Source organism: Artemia franciscana, chromosome 11 (genome assembly GCF_032884065.1).
Source record: "Artemia franciscana chromosome 11, ASM3288406v1, whole genome shotgun sequence".
NCBI lineage: Eukaryota > Metazoa > Arthropoda > Branchiopoda > Anostraca > Artemiidae > Artemia > Artemia franciscana.
In genome coordinates this window covers 47748445-47767273 of record NC_088873.1, presented here as the reverse complement: position 1 = coordinate 47767273, position 18829 = coordinate 47748445, and the positions used below count along the sequence as shown (strand labels likewise).

The window sequence follows — 18829 nt, the reverse complement described above, 5'->3', positions numbered from 1 at the left end:
ATTTCTAACTGTTAAACAAATAAGTTGTTTCAAAACGTATTTTTATTTTTGATATTTTACTAAAATATATTATTTACTTTTTATTTTACGTATTGGAGAGTGTTTTTTATATATATATAAATATACTTTTTCGATTATAAGGAATTTTCTTATTGAAACTGTCACAAGCGTTTTGCATTAAGATCATTGATAAATTGAATACAGAAGTGATAAGGTATTAAATTAAATACCTATAATAATGGCTGATATGTCACATACCCACCGTTTTTCGGTCAGTATATCATATATCACGATTGTTTCTAAATTCCCATCCTCAAAAAGTTTTTATCCCGAGAGAGTTTTACATAGTCACCATTATAAATCCGCTATGTTCTATTCATGGCACTTCAACTAATCAGATGGTTTAGAAGTTTAAAGTTTTTTTTAAAGTTTCAAGTTAAATTCTGAGTATCCCATCCGTGTAAAATCATTCTCAGAACTTAAGTTTTCAGACAGTGAATTTACAATGTGAGATATATGTCGACAAAATATAACATTCTCCATTGACCAAGTACGTAAGTAAACTTCCAATGTTATACGAGTAACTAATATAATTCAAACTTCCTATCAAACAGTTCGTAGTAACGAACTGTAGTAAGGAGCGACCCGGCTCAATAGTAACCGAAACTCAAAAAAATAAAATTTTGATACCAATATTTACATCAAAAGACTCGTATTTTTATGCTGATTTTAAGTACATACTTACTCAAGCTTAGTCTTACCCAACAAAAGTTACCGGGCCTGAAAAATTTGCCTTATTTTAGAAAACAGGGGGGAACACCCCCTAAAAGTCATAGAATCGAAAATCACACCATCAGATTCAGATAAGAGAACCCCACTGTTGAAGTTTCAAGCTCCTATCTACAAAATGTGGAATTTTGTTATTTTTGCCAGAAGACAGATCACGGATGCGTGTTTATTTGTTTTTTTGTTGTTTTTTTGTTTGTTTTTTCCCCAGGGGTTATTTGATCGACCCACTGGTCCTATAATAATGCGAGAGGGCCCATTCTAATGGAAATTAAATTTTCTAGTGCCCATTTCAAGTGACCAAAAAATTGGAGGGTACCTAGGCCACCTCTCACGCTCATTTTTCCCCCAAAGTTACCAGATCAAAAATTTTGAAATAGCCCTTTTCTTCAGCATAGTCGAAGAACCTAATAGTTATATCGTTCGACTGTAAGTTACAAACTTTGACCATTGTTTAGATATAGTAATGGTTATTGGGAAGTGTACACACGTTTTCAGGGGACTTTTTAGCGTTCATGGGGGGCGGGTAACGTGGGAGGATTTTTCCATGGATGAATTTATCATGAGGGAAGAGAATTTCCATGAAGGGAGTGCAATATTTTCTAGTATTATTTCAAAAAAAAAAAAAACAATTAGAAAATAAATAAAAAAAGTTTTTTTCAGCTGGAAGCAAGGAGCAGCATTAAAACATGAAACGAACAGAAATTATTACTTATAAAAGGGGGTCCGTCTCCTCCACAATACTTCGCTCTTTACGCTAAAGTATTTTTAGTAATTCCAACTTTTTATTCTACGGCCTTTGGGATTGAGGAGTAATTCTTAAAGAATTGGGATAAAATTCAACCTTTAATGTAAAGAGTGAGGTATTGACGAGGGGGCAAACCCCCTCATATATGTAATAAAAATATACAAATATAGAAGTTTGTAAGTTAATTCGTAAGTTATGTATATTTTTTTACTAATAAAAACGTTTCGTAAAATATATTCTTGTTTTAGTAACTAAAATTAAATTAGTAACTAAAATTTTTAGTTACTCTTTTAGTAACTACAAAATGGACTGCAACTAGGCCTCCTCCCCCACCCCCTTTTTTTCAAAATCGCCCGATCACTACGAGAGAGCCATTTAGCCAAAAAAAGAAAAAATAACATGCAAATTTTGTTTTAATTATTCATGTGCGATTAGCCAAAATCAAAACATGGATTAACTCAAAAACGTTCAGAAATTAAATAAAAAAAAACAAGTTTTTTAACTTCAAGTAAGGAGCTACATTAAAACTTAGAACGAAGCAGAAGTTAGTCCGTATATGAAAGGGGTTGTCCCCTCCTCAATGCCTCACTCTTTACGCTAAAGTTTGACTCTCTCACAACTCTTCTTTTTAAAACAATAAAAAAGTTTAGCGTAAAGAGTGAGGCATTGAAGAGGGGACAACCCCTTTAATATACATAATAATTTCTGTTCATTTTAAGTTTTAATGTGGCTCCTTACTTGCAGTCAGAAAAAGTTATTTTTTTTAATTTAATTGTCTGATCAGATCAGCTTTATACATTCTATTGTAGTTTAAAGTTTTAGTATAGAACCTACACAAAGTTGTCTAAACATTAGTAAAAATAAATAGAAACCTAATATAAATTAGAATAGAAACCTATATTTTTATTAAATATTCTACTGATATTCCTACATATTCCTATATTCTATGGAGGAAGAAGGATTGTTTGGGATTTTTTTTTTATGGGGGATATTGTGAAGGAGATTGATATTTTCTTTTTTTTTGGTAAGTTTTTTCTTTTTTTTTGTTAGCTCTATTTTTTGTTAGTGTATTACTTTATTTTTTGGTGTGTTTAGAAAATGGTTAATTTTTACTACTGCACGCCAAACGTATGTTTTTCCATCAGTGCAGTAGATATGTAATGTAATGAGTTATAATTGTGTCTATTAATAAAGTATCGTATCGTATCTTATATAACCAAATATAAAAACCAAATATAAATTAGAATATAAATTAGAATAAATTGAAACCTAATTATAAATTAGTAAAATATAAATAGAAAACGTGAGAAATAAAATAAATAGAAAAAATAAATATAATTAGTAAAAATAAATAGAAAGTAAAAAGACAAGATTCCAAATGAAAAAAGAACGGTATTGAAACTAAACAGTAACAGAAGTTATCTTATAGACAAATCCCTGTGAGGGCTTGAGGTCTATTTATTTTGGCCAATATAGGGCCAAAATACTGTTGACTGACTGTTCTGAAATAGTTAATCGATTCATGAATATCGAAAAGCTCTTTATGGAGCCACCTAGTTATAGACATTACAATACCGCGCGGTAGTGCATTTGTTACTAAGTATATAGGTCTATGCAAGGCCGTATCCACCCCCCCACCCGTTTTGACTTTGAATTATTTGCCCGACTCGTAAAAAAGTAACAAAAATGAGTAGAAACAAATTTTGATTTGTTTTTAAGGTTTTTTGTAACCCCTAAATAAATCCTGAATACATTCTTGGTTCTGTTCCGTCCATGCAAGGTTTAGATTTTAAAGCAAAACTAATCGTTAGCGTAAATGACGAGTTGAGGGGAGATGTTGTCCCCTCGTATTCAGAATAAATATCAAATTGGTGTAAGAAACTAATACTAATAATAATAATATTCATAATAACTTGCTGCAGCACCAAGCCGCCTGAGGCCAACACAGCTACGCACGCTTCTCCTCCAACCTAATCTATTCAAGGCCTACTTTACACCCTCCCAGGAAGTTCCCATTTCCTTTAAATCTTTAAATATGACATCCTCCCACCCCAGACGTGGACGAACTGTTTTTCGTGTAGCCCCAGACAGTTGGCCAAAAAGGCCAATCTTCGGCAATCTGTCATCCTTCATCCGCAGAACGTGGCCGAGCCATCTCAACCTTTCTTTCATTATAGCCCGGGATTGAACCACATTTTTCCTACAAACTATTGTTTGGAATACGGTCAGTCAGCCGGGTACCCAGAACAATCCGTAGACAATTTCTCGTAGGTGTAAGAAACAAACAGAAAAACTATCCAAATAAATGTAAAGAGCAAAGTTCAAACTTACATTGAATGGAGATTTTATATAATATGTATACGTGAGCCCCTTCTCCCCAAATTCCCACTCTTTAGGCTAAATTCTGACTAGTTCTTTCCTGAAAACATATTAGAATGACAGAAATATAGCTGCTTGGCAATTGCAAGTGTTTTATTTGCCGATTGCCCTAAAAAACACAGAACATTTCACTCTCAAAGAAATGTAATAAAAAGTTAAAGATTTTGCTGCGTTGTTTTTGCGTTGGACCGTTCATTTTTGAAGGATAGAGATAAAAGAATCAGAACTTAAGCGTAAAAAGTAAGGGGCTGATAACCTCTTTGTATGTATTATTTATTAGCAAATTCAAAAAGTCTAGTTGAATGGTCAATTTAGATGTTTGTTTGAATTATCCATCAAAACAACGAATTTAATGTTAAAATAATTAGTTGAATTAAAGTTAAGTTTAACTATGAAAATGCATCATTTAATAATTTAGTATTTAATAGTTTTTTTTTCATTTTAACTCTATTTGACAGTTTGAAGACCCACGTTTTAAACACTGACGTACTCCAGAGCCATAACCTTCTTTAATACTAAACCTTTTTGAAGTCCTGAATCTTCTTTGAACTTCTTCAATGTAACACCCTATTTTCTATTCTATCTACATCCTACCTCTTGCTTCTAACATTATCAATTTTCATGTCCCTTCTAAGTGAAGTTAATTCTACGACTCCTTCATTGTAATTTTCATGTTTAAAATCCAAAGTATTATTACAGGGGGGACAAGGAGCGTGTACGTGCCGAAGTTACAGCTACCTTAAAAATTCAAGTTAAATTTCTGGCCGTATCCCTAAAACTGGCCTTGTCATTATTTCATGGTGTCAAAAATTTCACATTGTCTTTCACCTTAAGTTCTATTTTTCTCCTCTTTCGCCGGAATTTATTTCTACTTTGAAAAATTTCTCATATATAAAGGAACGCCATGATTATTAAATTTGAAAATCATATATTTTTCAAACAGTTCGTGATAACGAACTGTAGTAAGGAGTGACCCGGCTCTATAGTAACCAAAACTCTAAAAAATGGAATTTTGAGACCAAAAGCTACATCAAAAGAATCGCATTTTAATGCTGATTTTAAATATATAAGTTTCATCAAGTTTAATCTTACCCATCAAAAGTTACGAGCCTGAGAAAATTTGCCTTATTTTAGAAAACAGGGAAAAAAACTTTTTCATATTAATTTTTTCATTGTTTTTTTTTCTAAATAATGCTAGAGAATCCTGCGCTCCCATCATGAAACTTTTCTTCCCCCATGACAAATTCCTCCAAGGAAAGCTCCCCCAACATATCCCCCTCCTTAAAACTCCACCCAACCTAAAAATCCCCCAGAAAACGTCTGTACACTTCCAAATAACCATTACTGTAAGCACTGGTCAAAAGTTTGTAACTTGCAGCCCCTCCCACAGAGACTGCAGGGGAGTAAGTTGTCCCTAGATACATAGTTATTAGGTTTTTCGACTATGGTGAATAAAATGGCTATCTCAGAATTTTGATCAGGTGACGTTTGGGAAAAAATGAGCGTGGGAGGGGGCCTAGGTGCCCTCTAATATTTTTGGTCGCTTAAAAAGTGTATTAGAACTTTTTAGAATGAGCCCTCTCGCGACATTCTATGGCCACTCAGTCGATACGATCACCCCTGGGAAAAAAAAAAAAACAAAAAAAAAACGAATAAACAAGCATCCGTGATCTGTCTTCTGGCAAATAATGCGAAATTCCACTTTTTCGTAGGTAGGAGCATGAAACTTCTACAATAAGGTTCTCTGATGCGCTGAATCTGATGGTGTGATTTTCGTTAGATTGTATGACTTTTAGGGGGTGTTTCCCCCTATTTTATAAAATGAGGCAAATTTTCTCAGTGTCGTAACTTTTGATAGGTATAACTGATCTTGACGAAACTTATATATTTAAAATCAACATTAAAATACGATTCTTTTAATATAACATTGGTATCAAAATTCCATTTTCGTAGAGTTTCGGTTACTATTGAGCTGGGTCGCTCCTTACTACAGTTCGTTACCACGAACTGTTTGATGAAAGATGATAGATTGTCAAAAATTGTCCTTGTTGGCTGACCGCCTAGGGCCAAACGAAAAGCAGGGTGGTGTAGAATGAGGTGTGGGGATGTCGTAGGGAGAGATTTGAAGGAAAACGGAAACTTATATGGAGTGTGTAAAGAGGTAGGCTTTGAATTTATTGGGATGAAGGAAAAAAAAAAATGCGTAACTGTGGTGGCCTCAGGCAACTTTGTGCTGTAGTAAGTTAGTAGTAGTATAGGTTTAGCAAGTATACACTGTTTGGTCTAACGGATAGCGGATTGAACCGAAACTTCAGGGACAGTTTTGTTGTCGGGGGAGGGGAGGCAAGGTCATCTTGAATTTTTGTTGCATGTTAGGAGGGGGTCGCTGATCCTCATGAAAGTATGTGCATCACTTTAATTTTTTTGTCGTCTGACAGGCTTTGTTTCTATTATTTATATATTTTGCCTCAATGCATGACTTTATAATGATTTCTCTTTCTTCTTCATAATCTGCTAACAATAGAAGGAAAAAAATCTGAGTCACGATTTCTACTGTATTTTTTACTTTGGTTTTGATAAGTCATTTATTTGAGTAAGATGTTGTCTTTATCATGCAAATCGCCTTTTTCTAACATTCATCTTTGGGGACAGTTGAATTCAAAACGGTAGCTTTGTGCAACTGGAAACACAAAACATTTTAGACGCTTTTTTACAGAACTGCTAACCACCAATAGCGTGTTCCCGTCAATATTACTATATTAAACAATTTTTTATTTGTTCCTCAGGGAGAATGATAAATGGATAGGCTATTAAATAAAGCATTAAACTAAAACGGTACATTTGAACCATTCTTTTAGAGTAGTTTCTTATTGCTTTAATTTTGCACACCAAAGAATATACGAGGGATTCCCCGCTTTAAAAATCGTGTAGAGTGTGGTATGTGCCGCTTAGCAAGAATGACGCTTGCCATTTGCGGTTTTGATGCTAAACTTTTGGCACTTAGCCAATTTGATTCTAGCCGGATTATTCTTAGTGCTTGGCCAATAGAAAACATCAAGAAATTCAAGATGGTTGAACGGTAAGAGAAATTTCTGCCCGCATAGCAAAGGCCTGGAGAGTCCTTGAAAAAAATATATGTTGACCAGCAAAAAAATTGGAGGGACCAAAACAAAATTCAGATTTTCAGTTGCAACTATCCCATATCTGAGCTACTTCCGCTTGTAAGACGTGGCCGATAAAAGCAGAAGATAAGAGCTTTGGACATGTTTGACGACCGTTACCTGGGTTATATTCTCCTCTTCAATAGATGTAGCAGAATCTCAAATAGTGAAGTAAGGAGGCGCTGTGGCTAAGCCAAACAAGTCTTACTCGTTATCAAAAGATGGCCACACTTTGCGTCGTCTCGCTGGTATGGTATGTTGAAACGCCCTTGTTTGCGAAGCAGGAAAGAAAAACCATGAGGACAAAAGAAGAACCTGTGGAAAAAACTCAAAGAAGGTCTGGGACCATGGGGGACTGAGTGTGACTAGAGACAGAATCCAAGATGAGGTAAATACTGGCTGAAGATGTCTGGAAAAGCTGCACCCGATCAAACAAAATTGGCATCAGAAGTCATTCCAAAGTCCAATAGTGCCGGAGATAATAATACATGGTCTGGTTCCATCCGAAAATGCGAAAGAAAAAACTCATTAAGGTAGTCCAGGATCGTTCCAACCCATGTGGGAAACGTGGTAAATTTTGATCTAAACAACTTGATCAGACGCAAGAGGTCACTACTTCTTACATCCTTTTAATGCTAAGATTTAGTATCTTGGTGAAATTCGAACTCTGCAGGAGAGAGCGGGACCCTAAATTCTTGTCTTCAGGACATGATGTTGAATCTCAACCAAACGTAATAGAAACTATGAATAGACAAATTGTTCCAGTGTCGCCTTTCTGGGGCCCTTAACCAATCTAACCTTTATTTTTAAAGGGAATCTCTTCATTCTTGCCATCAAGAAATCAAAAGAACGGATTGCAAAATATAAATAAAATTTGATTGAAAAGAAGACGCGATGTCCGACTTATAAGTTTTTGGGACCCGGAGCCGATGTCACCTCTTTAAGTAATTAAATAAAAAAAAACTAGTTTTTTTTAGCTGAAAGTAAGGAGCGACATTAAAACTTAAAACAAACAGAAATTACTCCGTATATGAAATGGGTTGTCCCCTCCGCAATCCCCCGCTCTTTGCGCTAAAGTTTTTCTACCCTCGTTAATACCTCGCTCTTTACACTAAATCGTAAGTTTTGTCCCAATTCTTTAAGAATGACCCCTGAAACAGAAAGGCCGTAGAATAAATAGTTGAAATTACTAAAAATACTTTAGCATAAAGAGCGAGGTATTTATCTCCTCCTAAATACCTCGCTCTTTATGCTAAAGTATTTTTAGAACCCCTCATATGCGTAATAATCCCTGTTTGTTTTAAGTTTCAATGCTTCTCCTTCCTTTCATTTGAAAAAACGTTTTCATGTTTATTTTTCATTGTTTTCTTAAAGTAATGCTAGAAAACCCTGCGCCCTTTTCATTGAATTTTTCTTCCCCATGACAGATTCCTCCAAGGAAAGATCCTCCAACATAGCCCCCTCCCCTCAGCCTTACCCCCAAACAAAATAAAATCCCCCTGAAAACATCTGTACACTTCCCAATAACCATTACTATATGTAAACACTGGTGAAAGTTTGTAGCTTGCAGCCCCTCCCCCAGGGATTGTGGGGGAGTAAGTCATCCCCAAAGACATATTTATTATGGTTTTCGACTATGCTTAACAAAATGGCTATTTCAAAATTTTGATCCGTTGACTTTGGGAGAAAATGAGCGTGGGAGGGGGCCTAGATGCCCTCCAATTTTTTTGGTCACTTAAAAAGGTCACTAGAACTTTTCATTTCCGTTAGAATGAGCCCTCTTGCAACATTCTAGGACCACTTGGTCGATACGATGACCCCTGGGAAAAAAAAAACAACAAACAAATAAACACGCACCCGTGATTTGTCTTCTGGCAAAAAATACGAAATTCCACATTTTTGTAGATAGGAGCTTGAAACTTCTACAGTAGGGTTCTCTGATACGCTGAATCTGATGATGTCATTTTCGTTAAGATTCTACGACTTTTAGGGGGTGTTTTACCCTATTTTCTTAAATAATGCAAATTTTCTCAGGCTCGTAATTTTTTATGGGTAAGACTTAACTTGATGAAACTTATATATTTAAAATCAGCATTAAAATGCGATTCTTTTGATGTAGCTATTGATATCAAAATTCAATTTTTTAGAGTTTTGGTTACTATTGAGCCGGGTCGCTCCATACTACAGTTCGTTACCAGGAACTGTTTGATAGTTTGGAGGGTTAAATCATTTCAATTCAGAATGGGCTCTTGGAACACAACAAAAATTTGAGAATAGGCGAATAGTGTTTTAAATTTTAGATTTTGTTGGGGCCTGAGTACGATCCAACCTCTGTCGTTGGAGATGATGCTCGTACTTTTGTCATCAGTACGTCTACCAGATTAGACTGTATGCCATAGTTGATGATATATAGCTTGGAACGTCTTAGTTAATCTTCGTGGGCCTTAAATGCCAGCTTAATGCTAAAGGGGCGGGAAGAGTAGTATCTAAAACATTCTTTTTTGTTTGTTTTTATTAGTGATCCATGGGAAGAGGGGAGAAAGGGAAAAATATAAAGACCCTCCAGTTCTATTAATAGCACATAGGACGTCGACAATTGTTGACTAGGCCTTTTTTACTAAGTAAAAAAGTTGCTAGGCCTTTTTTACAGGGACAAATAGCAACCCTATCCCTCAACCTTGTGGCAGTTCGGGTAAAACCCTGGACTTCGTCTTGCCAAACGTCTATAAGCTCGCTGTGCTTCCTTGGGCTAAGGAAAGAAGAAAGGGGGCATTAATATGTTGTTTTATCAGTATAAAATATAGAAGGATTGTTAGGATTTATTCGGACAAACTCGGTCAACCTCTATACACTAGTGTAGGGTAACTGGGGTCAATCGTAGCTCTACGAGGACAGGGCTACATTCAGTCACCTGCATATATAATAATGGGCACTAGGTGTCATTTGAGTTATTTGGGAAATAGGGGCTAAGGATTTTGCTGGACCTAGAGAGTGCTCGAGTCTGATAACTAGACATTGTTTGTCATTTAATTTGCATTTAATTTTTTCAGGTATTTTCCTTTTTTTATTTAGAAATCTGGTCTTGAGTTCTTTTTTCTACTAGTTTAACAATCCAAAGAGAACGGGGAAGTGGAGGCTTTGACAAATTAAGGCTTTTATATTTTAATTTGACGATTTAATATTATGATACTCAGTTGGGCTAATTACCGGCTAAGAATTTTGCTAGACCTAGAGAATGCTCGAGTCTGATAAATAGACATTGTTTGTCATTTAATTTGCATGTATTTTTTTAATAGTTTTTTTTTTAATTTTTTTCCTCTTTTGATTTATTGCTTTGTAGGTTTTTTCGCCATTGTTTCCTCTGCTCTATTAATAGAGAAATCTGGTCTTGAGTTCTTTTTTCTACTAGTTTAACAATCCAAAGAGAACGGGGAAGTGGAGGCTTTGACAAATTAAGGCTTTTATATTTTAATTTGACGATTTAATATTATGATATGATTTTAATTTAATTTATTTTTATCGGAGTAAAAATTTTATGAAGTACATGTAGTCCGTAGTGGAATCAAAAATATAATAAAACGCATCGTAGTCGAACTAGATGGCATTCGAGATTGTACTGATCTCTGGGGGTTTACTTGAGTTTCTAGGCCATTAAGTTCTCACATTTTTGGGCGGAATCTAAAATTAAATTTGAAAACCATTTAATATTCAAGCGCAGCTTCAGAGTCCCTGCTGTGCCTAGAAAGTTGGTGGATTTGACACCTTATCCCCAACTATAACTTAATAAAAAGAGGCATACTATGGCATATTTTGGACTTTTTTCATAGCTGATCCCCCGCCCTCCTCAAGTTTAGTCCTTGATACAGCCATGTTCAAGGATCGCATCGTAATCTGGCATTTAAAGGATTGCGACTGGTTATCAAATGTTTATATTTCTAACCTTTTGTTTTCGCATAAGTCCTAATTTTCAGTTTGATTCAAAAAATTAGATCTCCATTAGATCAAGATTTGATCTCCATTCGAAAATCATAGAAAGACAGTCGCAAATTAACTAGGATGTGAAAATATCATATTTCAACTGATTTATTAAAAGATCGTATCTCGACTTGGTCACTGAAGTTAATTTTCCGTCTGATAAGCATTCCATGCGTGTCTTGGATATATTAAGTAAAAAAACCAGTTTTTTAATTTGAAAGTAAGGAGTGGTAAGGGGTTCTTAAGGTATTAAGGAGGGGGCAATCCTCTCATATACATAAAATTTCTGTTCGTTTTAAGCTTTAATGTTGCTCCTTACTTTCAGTTTAAATAACTTGTTGTTTTTTTCATTAAATTTCTTATCGTTTTTTTAAATAATGCCTGGAAATCTTCCCCTCTCCATGGAAAATTCCCTTACCCAATGAAAAATTCCCTCATGAAAAGATCCTCCGATGTAATACCCCCTGGGGAATATCTGTATACTTCTCAATAACCAATACTATATGTTAACAATGGGCAATGTTCATACCTAGCAGTCCCTCCTCCAGAGACTGCGGGTGGGGGGGGGGGGGTCAAATCATCCTCAAAGACATTGTTTTTAGATTTTTGGACTATGCCGTACAAAATGGTTTTCTCAGAATTTTAACTTCTGGGGAAAAAGGAGGGGGTAATCCTCTCATATAGATAAAATTTCTGGTCATTTTAAGTTTTATTATTGCTCCTTACTTTCCGTTTAAATAACTCGTTTTCTTCCATTAAATTTCTTATCGTTTTTATAAATAATGCCTGGAAATCTTCCCCTCTCCATGGAACATTCCCTTAACCCATTAAAAATTCCTTCATGAAAAGATCCTCCGATGTAATGCCCCCTGGGAAATATCTGTATACTTCTCAATAACAAATACTGTATGTTAACAATGGACAATGCTCATACCTAGCAACCCCTCCTCCAGGCACCTTGGGGGTCAAATCATCCTCAAATACATTGTTATTATATTTTTGGACTATGCCAAACAAAATGATTTTCTCAGAATTTTCAATTCTGGGGAAAAAGGAACATAGGAGGGGAGCTGCCCTCTAATATTTTTGGTCCCATAAAAAGGGTAAAAGATTTTTGAATCCTGATCAAATGAGCCCTCTACCAATATTCGAGGGTCACTGGTATGATTCAATCAGCCTTTGGAAAAAAGACGCATCCGTGATCTTTCTTCTGGCAGAAAAAATATGTAAAATTCCCCTTTTTTATGTGAGCTTGAAACCCCTACAATAGGATTTTTTGATATGCTGAATATGACGGTGGGATTTTCATTAAGACTACTTGATGTTCTGGGGGTGTATCCCCCTTTTTAAGAAAATGGGCAACTTCTCTCAGGCTTGTAGTTTTTGATGGGTAAAATTAAACTTTATGGGTTTTATATATTTTAAATACGCATCAAAATTCAGTTCTCTTGATGTACCTATTGATATCAAAACTGTTTCCTGAAGTTTCGGTTACTACTGAACCGCATTACTCTTTACTTACAATTCGTTACCACGAACTGTTTAATAAGAATAATTATCATTGAGAAAATAAAATAAACGCTCGTCAGCTGCAGAAATTCAAAAGATGTTATAACACTATTTGGAATAGTAGGCTGTACATGCCACCACTCGAACAAAGACGGTAGTAGTATCCCATTAATACGTCCTGTTAGAGCCCTACCCCTTCGATCCCCGGTACCAGCACTTTTTTAAAGACCACAAAGAACGGGGATTCCCCCCCCCACCATGCTGCCATTTGCATAACCTAAAGTCAAAGTTATAGATGTTGACTTGCTTTCTTTTCCAACGAAACATTTTGTAGCCACTAAATAGTTTTTTCCATTGATTGTATGAAATTTTTGTCTACTGTAGGAAACCATCGTGAGACCTAGGATGTCCTGTGACAAAAGAACGACGTGTTAGTCAACTGACCCAAGAAATTATTGTTATTTTGAGGTTCTTAGAAATACATTCTAAGCAAATAATATCAATGCGTTGTCTACGGGCGCAAGTCACCTGGTGTTAAGCATCACTGTATCGTGCCAAGTTACCGTGCAATTGCTACGCTTTGAGATAAATGTTGCCGGGAATTTCTTCGCATTCCTCCAACAACTCTTTGTTTCCGAAAATTTCAGAAATGATCCGATAGTCAACTGGTCCAAAATATCAATGATATTATTATTTTCTTAGAAGTACATTCTAAGAAAATGCTATCAACGAGTTGTTTTCGAGTGCTTTTTTTGGCATCGTTTCAAGACTATGCATACCACAGTGATTAGAGATGGTGGCTTAATTTTGTACTTTGTATTCTAACCTTGTACTCTAATGGCATCGAGCACACTGATTCTTTTGATGGTCAATTACACTGGTTTTGATCCTGAAAATTGTAATGACTACAGCCGGCCACGTACCCTATTTGTAATGTAATGGTCCTGGGCACACTGGTTTTCCAATCCCGGGCTTGCGCATGAGTTTGGGTTCCATTGTTTCCGTCCAGGGCCCCAATGCCCTCTCCCCAATAAACATTGTATCCCCCCTTCTCCACTCAAGCTCCTCCAACTTTTTTGAGCTTAGAAAAATTTTGGCAGGCCATTTTAAGGGAACCTAAACAAACCTAGCTTGTCAGCAGTTAACTGAATGTAACCTTGCTGTTGGCAACTAAGAGATTCGGAATTTACCTACTAGCTGAGTTTGTTGAATTGAAAAGTGGTTTTATTTATGTTCTTGATACTCAGTCACCAATTAAAAGACTTAGAATTTACCAAGTAGCTAAGTTTGTTGTGGTAAAAAGCGCTTTAATTTTTCCGGTACTCAGCCACCAGCTAAAACACTCGGAATTTATCAAATATCTGAGATTATCGTTGTCAAAACTGCTTTTATTAAATTTTGATGCTTGGTCAGCAACTAACACTCGGAATTTACCTACTACCTAAGCTTGTTGTATGCAAAAGCACTTTTATTTTATTTTTTTTGCTAGTCACCAATTATAAGACTCATAATTTACCAACTAGCTGAGTTTGTTGTACGCAAAAGTGCTTTTGTTAATTTTTTCGTTTACGTAGTCGGTAACTAAAGCACTCGAAATTTACCAACTAGATGAGTTTAATGTAGTTAAAAGTGCTTTAATTAAATCTTTGATGCTCAGTCAGCAACTAAGACACTTGGAATTTACGTACTACCTAAGCCGGTTGTATGCAAAAGTGCTTTTATTTGATTTTTTGTTAGTCACTAATTAAAAGACTTGGAATTTGCCAACTAGCTGAGTTTGTTGTACTCAAAAGTGCTTTTTTTTATTTTTTCCCATACATAGTCGGCAACTAAAGCACTCGGAATTTACTTCCTAGCTGAGTTTGTTGTATGCAAAAGTGTTTTTATTTTTTTTTTTCAATTCTCAGTCAGCAATTAAATGACTTGGAACTTACCAAGTAGCTTAGGTTTTTTGTACTTAAAGTGATTTTATTAACTTTTGTATAATTTCTATGAAGGAGGTACTGGATATCCCAGCATTATTTAAAAAAGGTCAGAAATCGAATTAAAAAAAAAGTTTTTTCAACTGAAAGTTAGGAGCAACATTAAAACTTAAAATGAAAAGAAATTATTATGTATATGAGGGCTTCGTCCCCGCGTCAATAACTCCCTGTTTACGCTAAAGTATTTTTATTAATTTCAAGAGATATTTATTCTAATTAAACCACCTTTGGGATTCAGGGGTTATTCTTTAAGAATTGGAACAAAATTTGAACTTTAGCTTAAAGAGTGAGATATTTACAAGGGGGTGAACCCCTTCATATTACGTATAATAGTAAGTTTACCATTCGTCAATACCTCGTTATTTACGCTAAAATTCAAATCTTATAAAATAATGGCTGATATAAGCAATAACTTGTTTCTGTTTTTTTCCAGCCAATCGCAGCATTTAATTTTACCTTAAGCAGATTCATAACTATGATTTTTATGTGATAATAAACTAAAAATATTGTATGTCTTCGGCCTGTGGTTGCTATTAAATAAAAAAAGTTTTTTATTGTCATTTGAAAATTACCCAGCTTGTGACACTCATTTTCTTAAAAATAGTGTCAACCTCTTTAACCGTTTTGTTACTATGCCTTACAAAATTAGTTCCGCAAATATAGCTAATTTAAGTTACACGGGAGATTCTTTCCATGGAGAAATTTCTTGTAGGGGAAAGCAAATTTTCCTTGGAGGGGGAGCTGGATTTCCCGACACTACTTAAAAAGATCAGTAATCAAAGAAAAACAAGATTTTTCAACTGAACCTAAGAAACAGCATTAAAAGTTAAAACGAACAGAAAATATTACGTATATGAGATAGGTTGCCTCTCCTCAGTAGTTCTCTTTTCGCTAAAGTTTCTTTTTGAACTCTACATTTTTTTTAATTATTTTAATTAAATAGCCTTTTTGATTTAGGAGTCCTTCTTAAACAACTGAAACAAAAATCAAGCCTAGGTTATTATAAGGCTATTATTAGTTCAGAAAAATAAAATTAATATACAAATTTGGTTTTAACTATTCATGTACAGTGAGTCAAATTCAAAATCTGTATTAATTTTAAAACGTTCAGAAATTAAATAAGAAAATCAAGTTTTTTTTAACTGAAAGTAAGGAGCGACAATAAAACTTAAAACAAACAGAAATTGTTCCGAATATGAAAGGGGCTGTACTCTCCTCAACCCCCCGCTCTTTACGCTAAAACTTTTGATTGTTTTATAAAGTAGAGTTATGAGAAGGAGTAAAACTTTAGCGTAAAGAGCAGGGCGTTGAGGAGGGGACAGTCTCTTTCATATACGAAATAATTTCTGTTCGTTTTAAGTTTTAATTTCGCTCCTTATTTCAGTTAAAAAAAAAACTTGTTTGTTTTTTTAATTTTCTCCGGGGGTGAATAACGTTTACATTGGCCGTATACCTTAAGGGTATACTTATAAGGTCTTAGAAGGATTATTTAGTAAAATACTTTGTAATAATTCTCCATAAGGAAGCAAAAAAAAATAATATAAAATGTTTGTCTGACTTGTAAAAACGTGACCAAAATGAATAGAAACAACTTTTTAGTGCGTTATTTTAAGTTTTTTTTGTACCACGCCCCCCCCCCTTTCGGGATAAATCCTGGATATGACCCTGCAAGAAGGTCATGTTTTTAGCTCTCCTCTAAGTTTACTATTCTCCCCTAAAATACGATCTCATATTTCAGATAAATCGAAAAATAGGCTACAGTACGCATCTGTTGAAAGGCAAAATTGCTGAATAATCCCCCTATATGCGACAAATTTACTCATATATTGACATTCGCACTTTCTTCGCATTCCGAACACGATTTAGTTTATTTTGTTAAATAAAAAAAAAAGATTTTTTTTAACTGAAAGTAAGGAGCCACATTGAAACTTGAAACGAACAGAAATTCCCCGTATATAAAAGGGGCTGCTCTCTCTTCAACGCCTTGCTCTTTGCACTAAAGTTTGACTCTTTCTCTCAACTCTACTTTTTAAAACAGTAAAAACTTTAGCGTAAAGAGCAGGGCGTTGAAGTAGGAGCAGCCCTTTTCATATACGGGGTAATTTCTGTTTGTTTTAAGTTTTAATGTCGCTCCTTACTTTCAGTTAAAAAAAACTTTTTTCTTTTTATTTAGTTTCTGAATGTTTTTTAGTTAATCCATGTTTTGATTTCGGCTCTCCGCAGATGAATAATTAAAGCGAAATTTGCATATTTATTTATTTGGCTAAATGGCTTTCCTATAGTTTTGATCGAATGATTTTGTGAAAAAAGGAGGGGAAGGAGGCCCAGTTGCTCTCCAGTTTTTTGGGTACTTAAAGAGGCAACTAGAAATTTTAGTTTTTACGAACGTTTTCATTAGTAAAAGATATACGTAACTTACGAATTAGCTTACGTAACAAACTTCTATGTTCGTATGTTTTTATTACGTATATGAGAAGGTTCGCCCACACGTCAATACCTCGTCAATAACTCTGCATTAAAACTTAAATTTTTACTAAAAATCCTTTTGTGTAAAGAGTGAGGTATTAGGAGGAGGTGAACCCCTTATATGCGTAATATTTTCTGTTCGTTTTAAGTTTTAATGCTACTCCATACTTCCAGTTGAAAAAAAATCTTTTTCATATTTATTTTCTCATTGTTTTTTTAAAATAATGCTAGAAAATGCTGCGCCCCCTTTATGGAAATCTTCTTCCCCCATAAAAAATTCCTCCATGGAAAATTTCCCCCACATAGCCCTCTCTTTTCAACCCCCCTCCCAACCAGAAAATCCCCTTGAAAACGTCTGTACATTTCCCAATAACCATTAATATATGCAAACACTGGTCAAAATTTGCAACTTGCAGCCCCTCCCACGGGGACTGTGGAGGAGTAAGTCGTCCCCAAAAACATAGTTATAAGGTTTTTTGACTATGCTGAATAAAAAGGCTATCTCAGAATTTTGATCCGACTACTTTGGGGAAAAAATGAGCGTGGGAGGGGGCCTAGGTGCCCTCCGATTTTTTGTCACTTAAAAAGGGCACTAGAACTTTTCATTTCTGGTCGAATGAGCCCTCTCGCAAATCTCTAGGACCAGTGGGTCGATACGATCACCCCTGGGAAAAAGAAAAAAAAAAAAAAAATAAACACGCATCCGTCATTTGTCTTCTGGCAAAAAATACAAAATTCCACATTTTTGTAGAGAGGGTGTTGGGACTTCTACAGTAGGGTTTTCTGATACACTGAATCTGATGGTGTGATTTTCATTCAGATTCTATGACTTTTAGGGTGTGTTTCACCCTATTTTCTAAAATAGGGCAGATTTTCTCAGGCTCGTAACTTTTGATGGGTAAGACTAAACTTGATAAAACTTATATATTTAAAATCAGCATTAAAATGCGATTCTTTTGATGTAACTATTGGTATCAAAATTCCGTTTTTTGAGTTTTGGTCACTAATTAGCCGGGTCGCTCTTTACTACAGTTCGTTACCACGAACTGTTTGATTCGTGAAAGAATGGTTTGGTTTTTGCGTTTCTGCAAAATTTTAAGTAAAAGAACATTTTCCCAAAAACTTTCAGAGACAAGTAAAGATCTATATAAAGCCTTTAAAGTTTTGAGATAAATTTATATGATAAACATGATGTAAACATATCAAACATGAGTTAAACATGATGTATGGAAGCGAAATTAGTATGTATGACTTAATCAAAACTAAGACAGGAAGGAATTCAAACCCAATATCAAAACAAACTTCAAAATAAGGAAAATCACCCGAATTAAAATAGGCCAACTTAAAAATTGCTTAAACTTGCTGAAATTCTTTCTTACACAATCAATGTGCTTTAATGCGTCTGATCTGTCGTAAATTCTCATCAATGTTTTTTTTTCCTTTTAAACACCTTTTTACCAAGTCAACGGAACTCTGGAAATGATTGCCATGATTTTACTGTCTGTGCTGTCATACCTCACACCAAATTAATTTTCAACGAAGATACGACCTTTTGATACGCAAGTATTAATGAGTTATTTGGTAGCCTTCTAGCTACACTCGTTATTAGATACCCTTTTCTACACATAAAAGTCATTTAAAAAGACAGCAGGACCACTGTGGCTAATTATTTGGCCTAATTTGCATAGGACAACTACACTGGGTGTGTTTTGTGATTAATTTTTGCATTGGTATAAATGGCAGTCGAAATGGAATTGTATTTGTTACCTGTTTCAGTGTTGCTCCCAGCCCTAGTAAAATTTACATCAGATATATCTATGTGC

General features: G+C 35.0%; 1 protein-coding gene across 1 annotated transcript in view; it reads left to right on the top strand.

Moving 5' to 3' along the window:
- The window catches only part of LOC136033311 (tyrosine-protein kinase Dnt-like), a 174773-nt gene that overhangs the window by 54218 nt on the left and 101726 nt on the right, over window positions 1-18829 (top strand). The gene's annotated exons all lie outside the window — the stretch shown is intronic.